This window comes from Echinops telfairi, unplaced genomic scaffold, assembly GCF_000313985.2.
Source record: "Echinops telfairi isolate 266 unplaced genomic scaffold, ASM31398v2 ScPeMD7_3533;HRSCAF=4204_0, whole genome shotgun sequence".
Classification (NCBI taxonomy): Eukaryota; Metazoa; Chordata; class Mammalia; order Afrosoricida; family Tenrecidae; genus Echinops; species Echinops telfairi.
The window spans coordinates 30515646-30540442 of record NW_022107431.1 but is presented as its reverse complement, the minus strand read 5'-3'; positions in this window follow the sequence as shown (position 1 = coordinate 30540442).

Genomic DNA, 24797 nt, shown 5'->3' with positions numbered 1-24797 from the left:
ATTTGTTTATGCACCAACTTTGTCTTCAGTGATTAATCGGGAAGGTAAGCATCATGGAATGCAAGTTTAATAGAACAAGGTGTTCTTGCATTGAGGAAGTACTTGAGTGGAGGCTCAGTGCCCATCTGCTACCTTAATACTAAACCTATAAATATATGCACAGAGATCTATTTTCCTATCATCATATATAAATAGATTTACATATGTACATGTCGGTATTTAGATCTTTATAAATGCCCTTTGCCTCCTAGTTCCTTCCTCTATTTTCTTTTACTTTCCTCTTGTCCCTATCATGCTCAGCCTTCATCTGGGTGTCAGTGATTCTTCTCAGTTACATTGCTCTTGATCAAGCCGTACCATGCCCTCTACACCCTCCTTGTCATCGATTTTGGATTACTTGTTGTTCCCTTGTGCCTGGGTTTGTTAACACCCACTTCTTTTCCCCTCTCCTATGTCTACCCCAGAATCATCGGTCCTGTTGTTTTCTCCTCCATATTGTTTGTCCCGCCTATCATATCTAGATAGACCTACAGAGATAGTAATATGCACAAATAACAAGACAGAGCAAAACAAAGCACCAAAGAAAACAAAACAACAAAAATCCTATGACCAAAAAAAAAAAAAAAAAAAAAGAAAAGCCTATAAATAGTTCAAGGTCAGTGTGCTGACATTTAGGAGTGTTTTCCGGTTGAATCTGATGGGGCACCATGCCCTGGCCCCAAAGTCTGCTTTTGGTATTCCCTCGGGACTTCCTTGCTCTGCACCCCTTGCTGTTCTTTTGCACGGTCGGTCGCAATTTCAGCACTGTGTCTGAAGTCACATGGCTCCTTGAAGAGTTTCTTTTACTGTAAAAAATGGACACAACTGTTGGGCATTCCCTTTCTACCTTTGGACATTGTCATGTATATGCCACATCTACACTTCAGCCTTGACTTGAAGACCAATGAGAAAACTGACCTACAAGGTCAAACCTGACTATGACTCTTTATGAAGGCCAAACCTACCTGGGCTCTTTATGAAGTACTAGAGCTGTCAACCTAACCACTCTGGACATTTCCTAGCTCCAGGTTTGTGCTATGTAAAAGAATACGTTTTTACTCTTTCATGCATTTTAGTTGAATTTTCGGTCATTTCCAACCAGACCCACCCTACCTGACATAATTTTCAGAGGTGGGAGTGGAAGGATGGTAGAACTGGAAGAAGAATCTAGAACCTTAAAGTAAAAGTACCATCCTGCTTGATCTTTATCTATAAATAGTGGTCTAAAGAATTCACTCATTCTTTGCAGCAAGGGCCGATAGTTCCTTTCATTTCAGGAACGTTGCACTTGGAAGGCTCTGAAAGAAGGAACATATTTAATTGTAAGAATGTTATGCTTCCTTGCTTCCATTGGGGGTGTGACTCTGGGACATCTTGATGGGCTTTTCCTGAGAATACAGTCCTACCTGACTTGACTTTATTAAGCTTCTGTGTAGGGATATCCAATTACACCATAAGCTTTATCCATTGCCCAATATAATTTGCCTACAGAGCCCTGAGCAAACAGTCCCTCGCTGAATTCGTGGCAAACCAAGGGAGTTGTCTCCTCAACCTCAAACTCCATCCAGTGCTGGGACAGCTGCCTTTGCAGCTGCCGATGGGCTGGGACATTGAGAAATCACCAGGCGCTTACAGAGGTAATGAGTGGTTTCAAAGCATCCACAGACACCCATAGCAAATGGAAAAGCTTTTGTCAACATCTTTAATGGGTTCAGTTGGTAAATTATTGACAGAATATATGTGGAGTCCTCAGCATTTCAAAATGCATTTGCTTTCTGAGCAAGAACATTGGAGAACCGGCTCTCTTGCCAACTCCTAAGGTACAGGTGCTCACTCTCCCACCCCTCCATCACCTGGGTCGCGTTGCGAGCCTTGGTCACTTTACAGACAGGTGCTTTGCTGCGTACCGTTGATGCCTCCTGGTCCACACGCCCTTACCCTTGTCCTCGTTCTGGCCCTGCCAGGTGAATACTTTCATTCCCTCTGACTCCTCCTCTCCTGGCATGTGGGGGAAAGATAACAATTTGAAGGGAAATAAACAAACGAAACCCTGGATTCTAGTCAAGGCTTTGCCACTAACTTATTAACTTTGGTAACTCACTTAGCTCCTCTCAGCCACGTGGCTGCACCTGGAAATCAGGGATCGGTTCCGGGTTGTCAGGGTCCAGTCACATGAGCCTCGTGGAGGGGCCGTGTGAGCCCTGTGATTCTCAAGCGTGAGTTTTTATCAGAGGCTTGTTTCTATTGACTTTTGTTTTGTTTTGTTTTCTTCACAGGAGGCTGACACATCCACTCAAAGGTTTCAGTTCTGACTGATTCAGCAAGCAGGAAGAACAAGTTCACATGCCACTGAGTGGAATGACCCGTCTGAACCATTTACTGGAAAAATATAGAGTGCGTTGTTGTCTCCACACTAACAAACACTGAGAAGTACTCCTGCTATTATTTTTCATAGCAACATTTTCTGGCATAAACCGGGCCTATGGGGTAATGGCTGTAAACTGGAATTTTCGAGAAAGGAAGGGAGAAGGCTCAGAGGAAAAGAGGAAGGATGAGTGGGGGTGCATGCTATATCAAGACTTCTTTATTCCCCAAAGAGCACTGGCTATTATGTTATTGTCTTGTTATTACGGTACCGTTTTGGAAGAAGTACAGCTAGAATGTTCCTTAGAGGCAACGGTGGTGAGATTTCATCCCAAAGCATTTGGACACGTTGTCAGAAGAGACCGGTCCCTGGAGAAGGACATCAGGCTTAGTAAAGCAGAGGGGCAGTGAAACAAAGGAGGCTCTCAGCAGGATGAGGTGTCACAGTCGTTGCAACAATGGGCTTAACCATGAGAGTAATTGCGAAGATGGTGCAGGGCCTCGTGCTGTTTCATTCTGTGGTACATAGGGTGGAGATGGGTCGGGGGCTTACTCAACAACATCATGTTACTACGGTTACCTCTGTGGGAAAGGAGAGCTATTGTCTTGAATCGGAGACAGTCAAGCATATTGTCTATTACTTTCACTTAACTAATGCTACAAAGTATGTCACTTCCCTGAGTTAAAATTTCCTTGTCAAATAAAGGGAACGGGCAGGGTATCTACCCATAGGCTTGTCGTAAGCATAAGTAAAGTAAGATAACACCCAAAGTAACTAGCTCATGATGATGATGATCAAGCGACATCTTTGTTCTTGTGTTTTAATATTACCCAGTTTTTGAGCTAGTGAGGAGCCACACATTCCACTCATTACTTATTGATCATTTATTAAGCATGGAAGCATTCAGTGAGGCAATGGCTGTTCGAGGTACTCACAAACTAGATAAGGATAGAGCTGGTAGGGCATAGAAAACAGGAAAAACACAGGTGGGAGGTCAACAGGTTCAGATATGGGCTGCAGATACGGAGAAGAGTGAGAATTCCTTAAACCCTGGCAAACTCATGGAAGTAAGGGTTTATACGCAGGTCCATGGAGGACGCCTGTCCGTTGAACTGGGAAGTACATTCCTGGTGTAGAAGCCACAAGAGCAAAGAAATAATGAAATCCCAAGAGGCTAGAATGACCAGGGAATGGTAGGGTGTTGTGGGTATTGACCGGAGAGCAAGGCGGGGCCACGAAAAAGCTACTTTGGGGAGCTTTGCTTCTGGAAAATAAGCCAGAGGAAACTATCAAGCCCAGCTCCACTCTGACAAAGATGGGTTCACCAGAAGTTATACTTGGCAGCCACCATCTTACTGGTTAGGCAGTTAGGGAAGTTACGAAGGAGGCAGAGAATTTGCGAGGTACCTGGTCAGAAGAAGATTATCTAATTATGGGCAGAGGCTAAAACGCTGATGTAGTGAAAACATATCTTCCTAGAATAGGATGCTGCACAGTTTAGGAGAGAACAGCCTTTCTGAAATGACAGCCTAGCATAAATAGAACACTGGGTGACATCCGCGTTGTTGACAGGGCGGGGCTGTTGTGAGGGTGGTGTGTGTGCACCCAGCATTTGGAAAGCCTGAAATAATGAATTGACTGTGCTTTGCCTGACACATCAGAGGCCCACTCAGCCCTGGGGGAGCAGTCAGCTTGCCACAATATTTCCTGTTTTCTTGTCAGGTTACCCATCGTATTTTGATCTTGCTCCATCAAAGCAGTGATGATGCGTTCGATGATTTTTAAAAATCCTCTTGCTCATGTTTTTTATTCATGGATCTTGTGTACCCAGTCATGCCTCGTCAGCCTGCCTCTTAGAGCAAGTTAGCAACGCTTCCCCTCCTCGGTTCCTGATGATTCTTTCTCCTCCTGCAAAACATCTGTAACCTTCCCCGCCTTTTGTTCCCTGTGTTTTGCTAAGTGTTTGGGTCAAGTCAGACCCTGACAGGTGGGTTGACTAGACCTGCAATTTAGATTTAGGTGAGAGATCATATAAATGTGGACATTTAATGGTGTCAACCTGGGAAATGAGGCTAAACGATAGCTATGTAACGCTTTTATAGGCTCATAAACACAACTGATAAAAATGGAGAGCCAACTATATCTTACCACAGACATACCAAGGATATTGTTAAGTGCAGAGGAAACAAAGGGAGAGGGCTGTCAGGTAGGACTTCCTAGCAGCCTGAACTCCTTTGGACAAGACTGTGGTCCTGTTATTCCTCTGGTTTAGCTCTGTGATGGACCCAGGGAGGGTGTCAGCACTTTGTGTGGATGAAGGAGTAAAGGAATGAAGGAGCTCCATGGAGTCATCATTGTTAGAAGTAGCTTCAAGCAGAGCTGTGGTCCTCTGATACCCCACTTCCAGGTCTAACAGAGCATCCCCGCCTTTTGGCATCTTCCCTGGACTGATTTCAAGTTGTGGCTAGTAGACATCTCCTGAGGAATACAACCCCTGTGGGGTTGGCCTGTGATCCACATGGTCGGCACTTTGAAATCACCAGCAGCTCCAAGGGAGAAAGACTGGGCTGTCTACACCTGTGAACAGTTGGGGTCTTGGAATCCGACAGCGGGTCGCTATGAGTCAGCATTGACTCAATGGCAGTGAGTTGGAATGAAAACCTCCGGTTGAGGCCAGAAACCAGAAAGTACTTGCACAAACTTTGCTCACGAAATAGCACTGATAGTTACAAAATAAAAATTGTACTCAAATGTTTTCTTTCTCACACTCCTTGCTGATAATATGACTGTTAATATTAAAATACCTCTAGGATTTCACCTTAATTTATATATAAATTATAGCACTGAACATGTGATAGATCCACACCTATTTAATTTATAAGTAAAATCATTACCATTTCTGGCAGGACAAATAGAAAAGCCTTACCTAGAAATGAATCCACAGTGTAAGTGTCTCATAATAATGCTCTTCACTCTATCATTATGTTTAAGGGGCAAAAAAGAACTATTTGGGATTATGACTTAAAGAAGACTGGGTGGGAAATACAGGTAAATTTCTTACCCAAAATGGAATGATATTTGTGTTACTTAGTGTTTTCTCAAGGAACTCTGGTGACATAGTGAGTTACAAGTTAGACTACCAACCTTGAGAGGAGCAGTTTGTACCCATCAACCACTCTTTGGGAGATAATGGGTCTTTCTGCTTTCATAAAGATCTGAAGCCTCAGAAACACGAGGGACAGGCTTTACTCTGCCCCATAGGGCTTCTGGGGGTTAAGATCTACTTGATGGTCTTGTGTTTGGTTTAATGTTTATAATCTTCACTTGTCTGTCACTTGGTGAAGGCTTGTTGTTGCTGTGATGCCGGAAGCTTTGTCCCAGGGTATTTCAAACATCAGCAGGGTCACTCATGTTGAGCAGGTTCCAGTGGCGACCTGTTCACAAGTGGACCACCTCATCCTTTTTCAGCTGAGCTTCCAGATTAAGAACAGACTAGGAAGAAGGACGAGGTGGTCCATTTCTGAAAAGGTAGCCACCGGAACCCGATGAATAACAGTAGAACATTTTCTGATACAGTGTTGGCCGAGGAATCCTTCAGGATGGAAGGTACTAAAAACATGATGGAAGAACTGCGTCCTCAAAGTAGAACCAATCGTAAAGACCAGGATGGAGCAAAGCTTTGGGGACCTTCATTTGCTGGCAGGGCACAACTTAAAATGAGAAGAATCCACTCCAATTATCCATTTGTAATCAGACTGCAGAGGTACAAAGCATGAATCTAGGAAACGTGGAAGTCATCAAAAATGAAAGAGAATGGAAACAGACGGATGCCCTAGGCATTAGTGAACTGACCTGGACTGGTACTGAATATGTTGAATCAGTCATATGATTTACCATTTCAAGAATGACAAATTCAAGAGGAATGGAATCACATTTCAAGCTTTATCTTTAAGTTAGATGCTGTCAGTTATACAGGTTAATAGCTATATGCCTAGAAGGAGTACCAATGAATGTAACTATTACTCAAGTCCAAACTTTTCTTGATAATCCAAAGACAGTGGCAGTAGTATAACCGCACAGGGAGCTGCCAGAGACTCAAGCTAGATTCCGAAGAGGACGTGTTGCTGATGGCAGTTGGATCTTGACTGAAAGTAGAGAATACTGGAAAGATGTTTGCTTGTGTTTTATTGACTCTGCAAAGGCGTTCAGCTGTGTGACTCATAGTAATGTCTGGATAACATTGCAAAGAATGGGGATTCCAGAACACTTTAATTGAGCTGAGGAACCTGTTCCCAGACCTAGAAGCAGTTATTCGAACAGAACAAGAGAATACCAGATGGTTTAAAACCAGGAAAGGTGTGCATCAGGGTTGGACTTTTTCACTGTACTTATTCAATCTACAGTCCAACCAAGAAGTTGGACTAAATGGAAAAGAATACAGCATCAAGATTGGAGGAAGATTAAATAACAACCTGTGATATGCTGATGAGACACCTTTGCTGGCTGAAAGTGAAGAGAATTTGAAGCACTTCCTGAAGATCAAAGGCAATAGTCTTCAGTATGGATAGGAACTCAATGTAAAGAAAACCCAAATCCTCACAACCAATAAACAACACCATGAACATTTGAGAAGAGAAAAAAAGTGAAATCACCAGGGATTTCATTTTACTTGAATCCACAATCCACTCACCGAAGTATCAGTCAATAAATCAAAAGATATAATACATTGAGCAAATCAATTTTATATGATCTCTTTAAAGCCTTAAGGAACAAAAATGTCACTTTGAAGATCAAGCCATGGCATTTTCAAACACTTCATATGCATGTGAAAATTGAGTAAAGAAGACAAAAAGAAAAGTTAATGCCTTTGAATTGGGATGTTGGTAAAAGTATTGAAAGTACCTAGGACTTCCATACAAACAAACGAGTTTGTCTTGAAAGGAGCCAGGTGCTCTTTCAGGAGTGAGGATGGGAAGATTTCATCGTACTTAGTTTGGTCATGTTACCAGGAGGGACTAGTCTGGGGGAAGGTCATTATGTTTAGCAATGTAGAGGATCAACAGAAAAAGAGGAAAACCCTCAACCAAATGGATTAACCCAATGGCTGCAACAATGGGCACTTGTGAAGATGGTTTGAAACCTGGCAGTATTTTGGTCTGTTGTATGAGTTGGGTTGATATGAGCTGGCACCGATTCAAAGACACCTAACAACGTCAGTGTGATTTTTCTCTTCTGCCCTTTTCCACCCAAACCAAAGAATGGAACAAAACAAAACAAGCTAAAAAAGAAAAAAGAACTGCAACAATAGTATCAACAACAAAAACAGACATGAACATTTAAATGAAGTGGTAGAGCTATTCGGTCAACAAATGAAAATTTGGAATTTCATATGGCTTTCATATATACTTCATATATACTTCCAGGAAAAAGGTGCTTTCTATGATGCCACACAAGAGAAGGTGGAGGAGAGAAATGAGCTGAGAGTGGTTGGGGAAGAGACAACACAAGAAGCTGTGTGTTTGGGTCAGTGTTTCTTAGGGGGAACACTTGACATCTGGGGGAAGGTAGTTCGTCATATTTTATGAAGAATTCCGACAGAGATTTGGACTCCTTGAATTGGATTCTTCTTTCTTAATTGTATTTTTATTCCCACGTCCCCAAGTCCTAATGTTTTAAATACTTTTTTAAAAGTTTTTTTGAAAGAGGATTTTCCTGTCATAGTTTATAAATGCCTCACAGTGTGGGTGTAGAGCAATGCATTCCAAATTTACCCTCAGAACCGTTTTCTTTAGTTTTGGTAGTTGTCCTGCTTCTCCACTTGACTTCTGCATGGAATTCCACCGCTTGCGATGCTCCTCTGTCTTCGCAGTCACTCTCTTTGCGTGAACTAACGAACTCTCATGGTTTCGATGATTGTTGATCCAGCTTTCACAACCATCATGGACATGTCCATTGCTTTTCTGCCTTCTACTTTTACAGGGGTGGGAAATCAGCATTTAGGTCTACTTCCCCCTGTAAGACAATTATGGCCCCAAATTGAACTCATCTACACTCTAGCTCTCTGAATATCGATGACATCCTTATTTACCGAGTTTATTAATTTCACAAATATTTGCATGTTTATTGCATATCTGTGAGGCTACATTCTGGTGGTTCAAACTCATTGCTCTTGAGTTGATTCTGACTTACCATGACCCTATCGAACAAAGTAGAACTACTTCCTGGTTTTCCAAAACTGCAGTCTTTGCAGAAACAGACTGCCACACCTTTCTCCTGTGGAGCAATTCGTTCATTTGAATAACCAACATTTTGGTTAATAGTTGAGTGCTTTAAAAGTGTGCTACGAAGGTTCCATTCTCGTGGACTATTCGAGGCCCAGACCTCATGGAACTTTATGGTGTAGGGATGGATTACTGTAATAGTGAAATCACACATAATGAGCATATCACCACACTTATGCAATCTGTATGCTGAGCACATAATCAGAGAAGATGTGCTGTATGAGGAAGAACATGGCTTCCGGATAAGAGGAAGCCTCCTTAACAAGCTTTGTTGAAATACAGAAGATATAAACTTCCTTGCTGAAAGCAAAGAGGACTTGAAGCATTTACAGATGAACATCAAAGACGACAGTTGTCTGTATGGATTGAATTTTAACATAAAACAAAAATTCCCAAACCTGGATCCATTAGCAACAACATTATGGAAGCTGTCATGAATTCCATTTTGCTTGGGTCCACAATCCATACCCCTGGAAGTAGTGGGCAAAGAATCCTATTTGTCAAATCTTTGCAACTGATCTCTTTAAAACAAAGATGCTACTTGAGGGCTAAGGTGTGCTTGACTAAAGCCGTACTGATTGCTTCTATTCACGAGAAAGCCGGGCAATGAATAAGGAAGATTGAAGAATTGAGGTCTTGAATGAAGTCTTCACTGCCTTCGAGTCCATGCTGACTCAGAGCGACCCCTGTCCATTTCCGAGACTGTAACTGTTTACAGGAGTAGAATGCTCCGTCTTTCTCCTAGTGGTCTCAAGCTGCCAACTATGTGGATCGCGGCCCAACGCATAACCATTACACCACCAGGGCTCCTCTGAATTACGATGTTACAAAGAATATGAAATAGCTCAGAGACTTTCAGAAGAATGAACAAATTGGAAGAAACAACCAGAAGAAAGGTGATGAGACTTCATCTCACACACTTTGGATATGTTAGCAAGAGGAGCCAGACCCTGGAGAGAGACCTCATGCAAGGTGAAGAACATCAGCTACAGAGATGAAGAGCTTCAAGGAGAGGGATTGACACATTGGCTGCAACAATGAGCTCAAAGACAGCAGTGATTGTGAGAATAGTGGAGGATCAGGTAGTATTTCATTCTGCTATAAATAGGGTCATGATGTGTGTCAATCAACTTGTCGGCGTCTACCAACCACAGAGATTATGGCCATGGAGAAACTATAGATGCCTACAAGGATGCAAGGATTCAGTCTGAGAATCAGAAATGACTTTCTAGACTTTGTGTTTCCCTAACTCCCATTTCTCCTCAATCACTTCGATTTAACGATTGCCTCACATTTCTACAGTTGCAGCTCTGTTGGGGGCCCTCCATTTCTGATGTTTGAATTACTCCATTGAATCCTCCATGGAATCTCTCCTTGCAGACCATCAGCAACGGGCTACCATATTAATATTTTTAAACTGTTCATTTCATCACAGCATTCCCAGTCTTCAATGGTCCCCGACAGTCCACTGAATCAACTTCAGCCAGATTACTTTGTCTAAATACTTTCACTGTATCACTTCCAAACAGTTCTTTCACCACCTTCTTATTTACAGAGCTTGGCTTATTCTATCCTCCACAGAAAGAAGACCGCTTTCCCTCTGCTTCTCTCTGCCTGCCTCATCCGGGCCATATTTAGAGTATACTCTTCAGAATTCTAGGGTTCCCCTGAGATGTTTTGGAAAGTGGGTAAAGCAGGGGGAGACTATGGGAAGTGGAGGGGAACTAGGTGGGCTCTGGTCTCCTTGTTTTCTTTATTGGGTTTTTTCTGTAAGATTTTATTTGCGGGAAGAGGCCCAAAGTGAAAAATTTCTTGAAAAATCTATGTATCATTGAAGTTTCCAGTTAAACTATCACCTCTCCTCAGATACGATTTCTTACTAATCTCCTAAGTGGCTTTTTTCCTTTCCTTCTGGCTATAGAGGGGTGTAATGCTGTACCACTACATCACACATTTGCTTGTCTAGTGCCATATTAAACTCTTAATAAAATTGTCTTTTTGAGCCCTGGCTTTTACTCTTGCTTTTCCTTTGAATAAGTGAGTCAATAAGTGGATGAATGCATGCACACTTCACTGTGCGGAAATTTTCCTTTATAAAATTACGTACTAAATAGACTTTTTTACATTTGCAGTCATGACCTAGAAATGACCCATATATCAAAAGTATCATTTTCCCTAGGTTCTCCTACCATGCTAGGTCAAGTCCCCCAAATAAGAGAGGGCTGGTGAGAGGTAATGAGGATGTTTCCTCTGGAAGTCTTTATGCTCTACAATGGCCTCTGTGGCTCTGCTCTCTCTCTTCCTTGCCAGGCTGACACGAGTCTGTTGCTAATCTGTGCCATAGAGGTTCAAACTTGGAATATCTCATCTTTTAGACTAAAATGGAAATCCCTTTTAGGCCCATGGTCAGCTTTGTTAAATTGGAGTAATGTGAGTTTAATTGGCTCACAAATATTGTTAGCTTTTACCATTCAAGCCTATTCCTGCAGTATCAGAGGACACTGATTTATCCCAAATTCCCAAATGGGAGCAACCAACAATGAGAACAAGTCCCTGCAGTGGTTTCTCCACTGAGCACAACAAACCACATCTGATAAGCTATGTAATTTGCTACAGTAATTTGTGCCAAAAATAAAGACACACTTCTGCAGAGTAGCACATTTCTAAGAAAAAACCCAACTCCACCCCATGCTAATCCAGCTCCTTTTCTTTCATTTCTGCACTGGATGATCATGGATAGAAAATACCAGGCTGTATCTTGTTCGGTCCCACACCACTGATGTCCTTTGGCCAAATGGCCAAGTCCACCTTCCACTCTTTACTCCGAGCCTCTCTCACTGTCACACCAAAAACTGAAGGGTGAGCAAAGGCAGCCACCATGGTCTGCTTTACGACACCCCTGTAACACGATGTATTTAACAGCACAGCAGGTTCTTGGCTGGCGGCCCTGGTTAAAGGAAGAGGCACAGAATCTTCGAAGTCATCAATTTTAATGAGCACTGCAACTATTCCAGTAAACTAGATCCCTTTATTTTTGTTTGCTTGACAAAGAAACGATACATCCAAGAAATTTGTTCCTTTTCAGCTCCACACCAAGCCAGGAACTTAACTTTTTCACCACCAGCAGTAAGCCCCCACCGGTGACAAAAATTCCTTTGCAGCTTTTCAGAAGGGAAGAAGAAGGGTGTGCAGAATACCCTTGGCTACAGGGAAGAAACCAAACCAAACCAAATACAAAACAGTCAGACTTTCTTTAGTTCAGATGTTAAACAGGAATTGAGAGAAGTCTTTTCAATGGTGGAGTTTGCCAACCTAGCTCTTAAGTTTGGATGATTTTGTGAAAGTAAAACCAGAAATAAGACATTTCATCTACATTTTGAAAGGCAAGTGTGTGTTTGTGATAGAAAAATAGCTCTAGAAGCAGATGAAGGTTCAACAAATGTATAATTCATTGAATTGGAATTTTTGAAGGAACACATCTGAACTTTCTGGACGGGTCTCGTGGGAGGCAGTAAGCACTGTCTAAGGTTTATAGTGAGATAAACAAACAGGTAAGCTGCTCGAGATGTTTGTGTACCGGACAAAACAACAACTCAGCTTTTGTTCCTAATCTTTTTCATCTTTGTGAGTTCTTATCCCAGATCTGAAGGCAACGGGCAGGCATTTGTTTTAACTCCTTAAGTAAACTTGAGTTCTAGAATCATTAAAGTTGAAAGTCCTTGTACAATTCTCAAAGTCACTCTCCTCACTAGGAAGGGATTCAGAGCACAGACCAAGCTGTTCCATCTTTTGTGAATTTTTCAATCAAAAGAAATGTCAGCTCCCCCACCACACCCCCATTCTTTTTTTTTCTTTCTTTAAATGGAGGTGGTTTGGGGGATGGGAGCTAAGGGAGATCCAACCCAGAAAACCTAAGCAAATGCTAAGGCAGGGGCAGGACATCAATCAAAGTGGATCTGGAAATTCCAATTCTTAAAGTGCTATAAAAATATCATTATTAATGATGATTGACTGGGCTTCCCATGCCAAGATATTCCAGCACCGCTAAGTTGGAGTGAGTGCAGATGTGGGGCGCTACAACGGCTTCAGGGTTCTCTCATTTGTTTCTTCATTGATTTTTAAGTAAGATGTGAGCACGGGCAAATGGATGATTTTCATTTTGAATTAGTTTGGCCTCTGTCCTGCAGAGCCTTCCACCCTTTCTTGACTGTCAGTGTCTAATTCATCTTTGTCAAGTCCCCAGCAGGAAGATTCCGATCGCATTACTCTTTGTTTTACAGTTTTACCGTCTTACAGGAAATGGAGGGGCAAGGGGGCAGCGGCGAGGGAACGAGATGGAGGGGAATCTACCCCAGCTTCCAATAGGACTGCCCAATGGAAGCGTCCTATGCTTCCTCGCAGGGACCCGCACGTGAAACATTTGCAGCAGCGATAGCAGGTGAGGGGAGCTCTAGTGGTTACACGTTGGGCTGCATTCATCAAGGTCGGTAGTTCCAGACCACCAGCCGCCCCTCTGCAGAAAGACAGGGCTTTTAAACTCCTGTAAGCAATTACAGTCTTGAACACCCAGGAAGGGCAATTCTATCCTGTCCTATGGACTCACTAGAAGGGCATCAAATTAATGACAGTGGAGTTTGACACAGGACTGGCAAAACTCGATTCGATTTCCATAAGGCTAGGTATTAGTGTGGAAGTCTTCAATTTCGTTCGATTCTGAGTCATCACCAGGACCAAGAAAAATGACAAGTGAGCGGTTTAATATTGAAACTAGAAGACATTTGAAAAATGTCACAAGACGATCGTGCTGTTTTCGGCAAGGTCCATGGCAGAAGTTAGAGCATTTCTTTTAAGGACACAGAAACAAACCAAACCCACAAAAACACCCAAGTAAAACAACAAAACCAGTCATTCGCTGAGCAAAAAAATCTCCTTCCCCCCCTGAAGCTGCAGTACTCTCCACTCTCAGCTTTGAACAGCGAGCACTGTTGTGTCCTCTCTGAAGGCTCGTTCCTTCCTTCAAGCAGCCAGCCCTCTGGGACGAGTCCAGCCTGTCCTTCCAACAGCGTGCCAGCAACGAGAACAGGAGGGGTTTAAGCAACTGTCAACCAGGAAACTTGTTTGTTTGTTTGTTTGTTTGTTTGTTTTTAAAAACGAAAGCTCACTAGCCTCGCCAGGACATTTTGTCTAAGTTACAGACTGTCAGGCTTTCTAATCACTCCTCTACTCGCTTTCTCTTTTGCTGCAGCCTGGATTTTCACGCAGGGTAGACAATCTTTGGCATTGTTCTCCTTGGCTCAGTTTAGCTCTCAGTCCCTTGGGGGCCCGCTGGCTCAAAACTTACAACTCCTAAATCCAGTGCCGGCTCACCCAGGAAAGAAAAGCAGATTGAACAATAAAATCCAAGCTGTAGCTTCCGTGGTGACTCAAGAGCAGAAACTGTTTTCAATGGCCACGAGCACACCAAGTGCCATGAATCACCAAGAATTTATTTATTGTTTTCCCATCGGGGGCCCCAAACAAACACCAGGTTACCCACCTCCATGCTGTCCAAGATTTGAAAAGCTTTTCAAAGGTACTTCTCTGATTGAATCTTCAACTTGCATTGAGCACATTGCTAATCCTTTTGTAAAAATGACACTTGCAGCAAAGGAGAAAGCAGCACTATTTTGGGGGGTGGGGCGGGGGGTGATCTTTTTTCACCTTCCTGTCCACGCTCTGTGCTTTCTTTTGCTGAGTCAGCCTTCTACGCATGATCAGTTTGCTGTGATCTATGGGAAACTCCCACCTCAGGAATGCGAAGCCTGTGTGAAGTCCCTCATTTCCCCCCTTTGGTCCAGGCTACAGATTTCTGTTCTGAGAAAGCCCTGGAGGCTTATGTCAAAGTTATACATTTTCATTGTTGGAGGTACTTGAACCAACGTGACCATTCTAAGCATGGTCTTTGGAAGTCATATGTCTAAGGACAGTTTGCCAGGGACCCCTCAAACATGCAGTTATGGGAAGCTCACACAATTGGTTGACATGATTTCTTCTCCATCGTGGTGTTTTCCAGCAAAGTTAAAACAAATATAAAAAGAGTGGTTGAAAAAAATGCAATAAACTCACTTGTAGGTAATTCTTGGAATAAAGAGAACAGTTGGTTTGGTGGCGTGAAGTACATGTGAGTCAGGGTTGACCAGATGGCAATGAGTTTGAAGTTGAAGTTAATATTTAAGGAACCCGAGTGGCACTGTCCTGGGCTCCTTAAATATTTACTTAGCTTCAAACCTACCAGCCACTGTGTGTGTGTGTGTGTGTGTGTGTGTGTGTGAGAGAGAGAGAGAGGCGGGGGAGGATGCTACCTGCTCCCTTGAAGATGTAGTCTCAGACATCGTAGGCAGCCCTTCGGCTGTGTGGGCTCACTATGTGTTGGAAACAGCTTGACAGCAGTGAGTGAGCTTCCATGTACATTGACTGCTGATCAAGTCAACTGGCTGATTCCAGACAGCCCATCGCTGTCCATTTCAGCTCACGGATGGCTAGTGTTTTTATCTTGAAACATTCCGTTTTATTTTTGGTCATTTCTAATACCTCTAGCTTTATGCTTTGTAATGCAACATTGCTATTACCAATGAGGGTTTGCCGCTGCTTTTTTTGTTTCTTTCCATTTGGGGTCATGCCTCATCAGCAAATGGAGCCCCTAAAAGCATGACTGCGTCCGTGCCATCAAAGGCATCGCTACTTTGAGGCGGCCGTTCTTCCTCATTCATATCTTGCCTCCCAACCTGAGGGGTTCATCTTCTGACAACATGTCAGATGATGTTCTAGTGTTTTTCAGAAGGTTTTCATTGGTCACTTTTTCAGAAGTATATCGCCAAAGTCTTCTTGCTAATCTGTCTTCGTCTTGAAGTTCTGCCTGACCACCATGGGTGACCCTGATGGCTTTGGAAATACTAATGGTATCATTTCCAGCATCACAGCAACATGCAAATCACCAAATTACAGCACACTGACAAATGACTGATGGTTTCAATAGTGAAAGTCTTTTCATGTTACATACTCCATTCAGTAAAAGAACTAATGGGTGTAGAGAGCTGCATTTATTTAAATCCTGGGGTATGCCACAAATCATATATATTCTTCCCACAGTTCCATAGGGTGGGTATTATTTTTCCCTTTTGCGGTTGTTACATAATCTGGCATCAATTAAGAGTGACGGGGTGGAGTCTAGCCTGTCAATCAGGCAGTAGCTTGATGACCTCATTTGGAGGTGCTAAGGAGATAAATAGCTCGCTGGAGACAGGATACATGCTCACTCCCTGTGAGACATCCCTATGGAGAAGACACACGGAGAGAGGCTGATTGGGCCAGACCCCTGGAGCTAGAGAGATGCCACAGGGAAACCCAGGCCAGTGCTGAGATGCTTATAATGCCAATGGATCCACAAGACTTCCCACCCACTGGCCTGTGAGCTTCCCGCATTCAGCATCATTGCACGTGTTTTGTGAGTCTGAAGAGGACTTTATAGATAGGTATCAACCATATAGGCTAATATCAGATTTATGGACTTAATCTGGACTGGGCTGGGATGTTCTCTCAAAATTCAGTTGCTTTTGTATATAAAGCTCTTTCCTATACACACTTGAGTGTTTATGAATTTGTTTCTCTAGTCTACCTGGACTAACACACCTTTTCACAGGTGAATAATCAGTGGCTACTAGAGTTAGGTGCCTATCAGTGCCCAAAGTATAAGTAGCAGCTCTTGAAAGTCCAGGAATTTCTAGGGGGAGCAAATGGTTATTGCACTTGGCTGCAGACCAAAGGATTGACCCAGTGACTCCTCAGAACACGGGTCTGGTGAACTCCCTTTCCAAAAATAAGCCTTTAAAATGAAATTATTGAGTCCTTCTCCCACACACACACGAGGTCATCATGAGTTGGAATTCATTACTTGGCAACTGGTTTTGCTTCCTCTTCAGTGCTTTTGCCTCTACTATGTTTGCATATTCCTCAGAAACCCTGGTCCCTCCTAGCTGTTTCTCCACTTACCCCTGACGACATCCTGTTAGGGGGGGATTATTACTTAGAAAGGATCTAAGCAACCACTTATTTGCAGAAATGACTCAATTGGTAGAAAACAAGAAGAAGAAGGAAAGATAAATCACTGTTAACAAGATGGGTTACACCTCTCTTTCCACTGGTAAGAAGTAGGCCTATTGCTGTTGTTTGTTTCTAGTAAAGCTTTCTCTGGCTACTTTACAATTAGTTCTTGAAGACTTCCAAACGCTACTACAGGATGAACTCTGCAAGAGCATGCATTTTGTACCTCTAAGATCAGCTGACTAGGAGCCCTGGTATAGTGGTCATGTGTTGGTTGGTAGCTCAAAATCACCAGAAACTTCCTCGGGAGGAAGACTGGGCTTTCTCCTCCAGGAAACAGTTATAGTCTAGGCAACCCACAGGGGTGTCACTATGAGTCAGCCTTGACTGATGGCTGTGAATTTTTGGAACATCAGATAAAGGAACCCTGATGGCATAGTGGGTTACTGGGAGGAGCACTCACCATGAGGTCAGCAGTTTAAAACCACCAGCCCCTCCACAATGGTGAAAAGATAAGGTTTTCTGCTCCTGAATAGATCTACAGACTCAGAAACCCATCGGGGCAGTTCTATTCTCTCCTCTAGGCTCACTAAGAGTCTGCATCCACTCAATGGCATTGAGTTTGGTTTTGGTTTTTCGCACACAGTATGGTGCCAGTCGTAGATAAAAAATTTCACAAAGTAATTGTTGACCAGCTGCATTTGATGGGGTGGGGGGTGGTGGTTATAGAATTTCAATGATCAAATGATTAGTTCTCTGTGAATGGGAAACTCCTATGAGTCAGCTCACAGAACTTAAGAAGGTAGCTGAACCCCATCACCTGTGCTGAGTAGGTCTAGTTTATCCATTTGTCCTTCCTTCCTGCCCATTGACTGAATTTAAATATGGTGAAGTTAGCCAGAGAGAGACCCTGCGGCAAGACTGAAGACTGTCAAGAAAGTCACGCTATTGGCAGGGCTAGTTTCATAGGTGTGTGGACTGTGCAGGGGGAAACCAGGTGGAAAAACAAAGTGCTGCAGGTCCTCCCGAGGGTAGAATTTCCAGAATGCTGACTAACAGCTCCACTAGTGATAGAAGGATGGATAGGCTATATCCTGGGGCACAGTCACTAGGGAGCAAATGAGAAAGGTTTTTCCCCTCCCCTCCTGTGGGGTGATGGGAAATAAAAAGGAAGGGCTAACAGGTTTGAGAGACTGAGATTGTTTCAGGAAGAGTGAGAACACACTCCAAATTCCAAGAAGAAGAGTGTAAAGTGCAAAGTAGGAATCTCTAGTATTCCTAATCTCTTATTGGGACTCTAACCAAAGAGTCCCTGCAGGAACACCTGATTAGTCAGCCAGGAAACCCCATCCTGCGATCAAAGATTAGCATGTGCGCATAGGTTGTAAAAGACAAGGCAAATCTATAAAACTTCACCTCGGTTTCCAAATATACTCGATAAAAAGAGTTGGTAATGACATGATTAACAAAATAACCAGGGCAATTTTTCCATGCCTCAATATATTTTTGGTAACATTTTAGAGATTGTTAACATGACTTCCATCTCGTTTTTCATAGAGATCATTACAGCATCTTAAGCTCCAAGGGCCTCTACATCAATTCCGGGGTCTAACAAGGAAAAGAGGGGGTAAGAGAATCATATGTGCTCTGTCTCCTCCCTTGAGAGGAAACAAATCACAGGTTATAGAGGAGGAGGGGTGAGCCTGTACAAAGAAGGCTATATCCTTGGGGTCTACGGGAAGAAGAAAACGTAGCCCTGCGTGGGTGTGTGGAACTGTGTGTGTGGGATCCCTGGGCCATCTCCAGTAGCACCTTGGGTGAGGGCCACACAGCTGGATTCAAAACGAAGAAATGAGGCCATGTGGATCCCGCCATTTCCAGGCATCGTCAACAGGAGGCACTATCTTAACCTCCAACAAATTCTCACGTGTTGAAAACACTATGGGATTGCGTTATCCCAACCAAATAAAAGCATCCATATCATAATGGTTTGCCTCTCTGTCTGGATGTGGCATGATCTTTGTAAGTGGGCTTTGTTCTGGGAGCAGGCCTCTCGACATGATAGAGAACCTGCCAAGACGCATCCGACTTATTGCTGCCTGCTGCTCTGAAGGCTCATGTTGGGAAGAGAGCTTGCAGGTGTGGGGCTCTGCAGTGTGTCTCCAAGGTCAGGTGGGAAAGTGAAAACCGTGACATTGGAATTTTCCTTTTCTCCCTCCCTTCCAGTTTGTAGTTTTGACTCTGGAAGAGTAAAACCAAACCTGCTCTTGTTGAGTCGATTATGACTCATGGCAAACCCCAAAGAACAGAACAGAACTGTTCTATGGAGCTTCCGACGTGGAAATCTTTGCACCAGCAGACTGCCACATCCCTCTTCCACCGAGCAGGGGGTGTGTTGGAACCACTGACCTTGCCATCAGCTGTCAAGCTCATAATCCCTGAGCGCCTTCTGGAAGAGAGAGCCCAAACCCACTACCACGAGTCCGTTCTCCTGTGGAGCAGCTGCTGGTTTGAGTGGATGACAGTGCAGTTTGCAGCCCAACATGGAATCTACTAACCCATCAGTTAAGTGTACACTTAATTAAGTGTGGTCAAAAAATTTTTTTTAATCGTTTTATTAGGGGCTCATACAACTCTTATCACAATCCATACATACATCAGTTGTGTAAAGCTCATTCGTACATTCATTGCCCTTATCATTCTCAAAACATTTCCTCTCCACTTAAGCCCCCAGCATGAGGACCTCATTTTCCCCTCCTTCCCTGCTCCCCACTCTCTCATGAGCCCTTGATAATTTATAAATTGTTATTTTGTCATATCTTGCCCTGTCCAACGTCTCCCTTCACCCACTTTTCTGTTGTCCGTCCCCCAGGAAGGAGGTCACATATAGTTCCTTGTAATCGGTTCCCTCTTTCCAACCCACTCTCCCTCTATCCTCCCAGCATCACCACTCACACTGTAGGGATCATCCGCCCTGGATTCCTTGTATTTCCAGTTCCTATCTGTACCAGTGTACATCCTCTGGTCTAGCCAGACTTGCAAGGTAGAATTCGGATCATGATAGCGGGGGCGGGGAGGAAGCATTTAGGAACCAGAGGAAAGTTGTATTTTTCATCGTTGCTACATCGCCCCCTGACTGGCTTGTCTCCTCCCCAAGACCCCTCTGCAGGGGATCTCTAGTGGCCTACTAATGGGCTTTGGGTCTCAACTTTGCACTCCCCCCATCATTCACTATGGTAAGATTTGTTTTGTTCTGATGATGCCTTATACCTGATCCCAACTGATCCCTTCAGGTCCCTTCCTGGCAGAGAAAGGAGGGCAATAAATAGTGTGGTTAAAATTTTAGAAAATGTGAAAAAACACATTTGAGATTGAATTGGTGCTAGCTCACGGTCACCTCAGGTGTGTCAAAATAGAACTCCGTAGGATTTCCCATGGTTTTGCAACCGTTTAAAGTAGATTTCCAAGTCTCTTCTCAGGTGTTCCTGGATGAACTCAAACCTGCAATCTTTTGGTCAGCAGCTGAGCACAGTCACAAGGTGCACCACTGCAGGACTCCCCACGGGTTATGTAGTTGGTGTAAAAGCCAATGCCTCGTTCTCTGGGTCATGATAAAATGTCAGGAAGATGGATTGCTGAGACTAGAAACGGGCTAAGGATGGATCGATGAAGGGTGGAATAGGTGGGAAAACCATGATTCACTACCGACTAGATAGGGATCAATCTCTGGAGAAATTAGAGGGGTCAGTGAAAGAGAGGAAGACCCCCACCCACCCACCTAACCCCAATAAGATGGATTACACATCAACACAGTGGCTACCACCATGAGCTTAACCAAAGACGGCGCTGCTTGTGAGGATGCTGGGAGGCGGGCGGAGTTCTCTCTGCGGTGCAGAGCGTCGTCTCTATGAGTCGGCTCTGACGTGTTGTCCCCAAACGACTACTGGGGAATAAGGCTAGTGGGTGTGGCCGAGAACAATGTCATGCGCAGTAGTTACCCTTGTCTTATTCATTTAGCAAACAATAGAGACCTTCACGCGGAATCATATTTATGGCTTCAGAGGACTGTGAATGAACATAAAGTTTTAAAGTAAGAGAAAATTAAATAAGATGTTATTGAAAAAGTACCAAGATTTAGTAGGATGAAACCCAGCCTAAAGCATGAATAAAGAGAAAAAGCGTACTTTACTTTAAAACTTACCTAGTAGAAGTAAAACGAGCACAGCGCTATATAGCGCTAAAGTGTACATCCAGATAGAATCAAAGGTAGAGCAAATAAAAAAATATACCAATGAGGATACCCTTTGACCCAGTCAGGAAAACGAAAGATAGGAACATTGTAGTTTTAGTGTCACTTGTGTAAAGTATGACAAAATAATAGTAAGTTATAAATTATCAAGGGTTCCTGAGGGCTGAAGGAGAAAGCAAATGTTTTGAGAATGATGATGGCAACAAATGTGCTTGACACAATGGATGGATGGATGGATTGTGACAGAGTTGTATGAGTCCCCAATACAATAATTAAAAAATATATGAATTCATAGCATTAATGGAATATGGATATTTCTTGGGAATTTAGAAAATTAATGTATTTTGTAAACGTTTAACTTTTAAGGTTGACTATCTCATGTGTAAAAACCTGAGAAGACTCAAGGGAAACAAATGTCAAGGAGTAATAAAACTTTGGTGTTCAGTCCGTTGACAAAGCCCCTGATGTGCCAGTCTAAGTTATCGAGGCTTCTCAGGAACAGAAATAACACAAGTGGGTGTCTTTCCCAGAAATGTGTTCGGATGATAAAGATGAACTTTGGGGCACTGGTTTTAGGGGAGGCTTTCTCGTGCTGTTGGCTGCAGGGGCCAGTCCTTGTCCCCTTAGCGTCCATTCCTTGGTTCCTCGGTGATTTTTCAGAGGATGCGGCTCCTGTCTCCCCCATTGTTGCTCCCATTTCAGTGACTAATGTGCTCTTTGTATAAATCAGAGGAGATGGATTCAAAACGTACCTGACATTAATACTGCTTCATTAGTGTGATGAAGAAAATGTGACTAAAGGTAACTAAAATCCCAAATGGAATTGTGACCATAGGTATATTATAGTAGGTTTACAACATACAGTTCTTAGAGGGGAGGGATACAATTCAATCCATAACAGTACCCTAGCCCAGTACTTCTTAAAATGAGGTTCTTGTACAGGGACAAGTTTACAAAATTTGTGTTAGTGGTCTGTAAATAGAAACTGACTAAGTGTTTTGGAAACTTGCAGCAATTATTTTTTTAACCATTTTATCGACACATTATTCACATACCATATATTTCCATGGTTTAAATATATTTAAAACGAGTTGTGCAATCATCTCTATCAATTTTAGAATCTTCTCTTCACTCTTGTACTCATTATTATTAGTTCCCCAATTTCCCAGAAACCTCCCCTGCCATAATCCCAAGAAACAATTAATCCATTTACTGTCTCTCTAGATTTATTATCCTAGATTTCAAAATAAAGAAAAACATACAAACCTGCCTCCCCCAAAATAAGAAAATAAAACACAGAAAAACTTCATTCCAAAAGAAATCAGAGGATAATGAAAACTAGATTAACTTTAAAATAGGTCAAAAGGGAGAAAAAAATGATAAGGCATTACATTTTAACCTAAGTATTTCACCATTAATCTGCTGTACAAAGCACTCTGACTGATAGTGAGGCCATTGCCATGCCTGTTCCATGGTCAGAGGATGTTCAATGGAGGCTTAATCTACATGGGAAACCCGCAAATGGGTTTTGGGCTTTCCCTGTCATCCCACAGCCTTCTGCAAACCAGGAGTCAGACTTTAGGTTCTAATGCTGTTCCCTCCTCTATTATTTACAATCCTTGGATCACATAAGGCTATTGTTCTGATAGCTAGGCGCTATCTGCTTTCTTCATCACACTTGGCTATAGCACCCATATCTTCAGTGAGTTCTTCATGAGGGACAGTGTCATGTAGGCACATGCCTCAAGAACTAATTGTTCTTTGAGTAGGGCTATAATTAAGTGCCAGCCCCAAACCCATTCATATATCTATGGTTTATATATGCCTCTGATCCGGTTTAGAGACATTATTAATATTTTGTTGGAGAATATTATAAGTCATCCTCATGGGGCATTTAGTAATTTTATTATCATTATTTTAGCCAATGGTATAGCTTTAATAATAGTATTTAGAAAGTGAAAGTATACAGTACATGTAAATGGCAGATTTTTAGATGAAAATATGTGGATTGTTGATTTGTGGAGATTCAAACTCAAGTGACGGCATACTATTTATGTAAACAGTGAGGATTGGGATGAGCAATTCTTGTCACCACAATATTTTAGTTTTATTTGACAAAATTAAAGCTGGTCTCCCACCACAGTTTGAGAAACACATCTATGTTAGTCTGGGTAGGCTAGAGAAACAAATCCATTGAAACTCATGTGTATAAGATAGAGTTTTATATAAAGGGTAATTGCACATTAAGAAAGCATCCCAGCCCAGTCCAGTTCAAGTCCATAAGTCCAATATTAACCCATATGTCTGATACAAATCTATAAAGTCCTCTTCTGACTCACAAAGCATATGCAATGATGCCAGATAAAGGAAGATCACAGGTCAGTGGGTGGAAAGCCCTGTGGATCCAGTGGTGGTGTAAGCATCTCAGCATTGGCAGGGGTCTCCAGGTGGCTTCTCCAGCACCCAGGGCTGCATCAGGGTAGGTCCATGTGGCTTCTCCTTAGGGATGTCTTGTCAGTAGAGAGTCTCCAAGGGAGTGAGCCAAGAAAGAGAGAGGGAAAGAGAGAGAGAGAGAGAGAGAGAGGTGTCTCCTGCCTCCAAGGAGGAAAATACAGGAGTCCCCAGAATTCTCAGAAGAAGGCCATGCCCACACAGAGGCCTCATTGGTTATATCTTGATTCACAGGCCAGACTGCACTCCTTCCCTCATAATCCTCTCAAATTGACACCAGATTATATAACTACTACACCATCCTATTTCATGATAAAATAGCATTTTAAAAGTTTACTGCCTTAGTGATGAAAAAAATGGTTATGAGGAAAGTGAAATTTAAAAAGCAAATTAAAGAAGAAGGAAATTTGAGTACAAGCGAAATTAAGAATTATTGCCCTGAGACAATGAGGGAAATCACAATAAAAGTGGTCTGTTTGTTTTAGAAGCTCTATTGAAGAGAGTGTCAATTTTATATTGGACACCTTTCTTTAGGTTAATTTATTTAAGGTTTACTCTTCAGATGAACTATATTCTAAATTTTATGGAATGAGGTGTGTGTGAACAGGGCTCATGAATGTTAGTGGCTTCAGAGTGGTCTACAAAAAGATAAATCTTTGTTACAGTCCTTAGGACCTGAAAATATCACTACCTTACATGGCAAAATATGTGATTAAATTAGAACCTTGAGAAGAGAAACTGATTCTGGATTATCTACGTGCATCCTAAATATATCTCCATTTATTTTTATTAGATGGACACACAGAGAAGCATTGTGACCATGGAGGCAGAGATCTGAGTGATACAGCCACAAGCCAAGGCAGTCCTTGAGTTACCAGAAGCTGTGGGAGCAAGCACCAGATTGTCCCCTAAGAATCTTTGGCAATGGGAGGGTAGAGGACATGATCATGCAAATACCGTGTTTTAGAATTTTGTGTTCCTAAATTGTTAGGGGATTCATTATTGTCTTTTAAAACTCTCTAGTTTGTGGTAAAGTGTTCCCCAGTGGTGCAACCAGCTAATGTGCCCAGCTACTAGCTAAAAAACTGTAGGTTCAAGGTCACTTAAAAATACCTTGGAAGGAAGCCCTGGTCATGTATTTCTGAAAAAATTAGACATCAAAACCATTATGGGTTCAGTTCTACTCTGACATACCCCAGGCACCAAGAGATGGTGTTAACTGGTTTATTGGTTTTTATTGCTCATAGGTGTCCTTGCATCCATTCTGAGTCATAGCAATCCTATCTGCAACATAGCAAACCCTACCGGTACCGGTCTCACGACTTCCTCACAA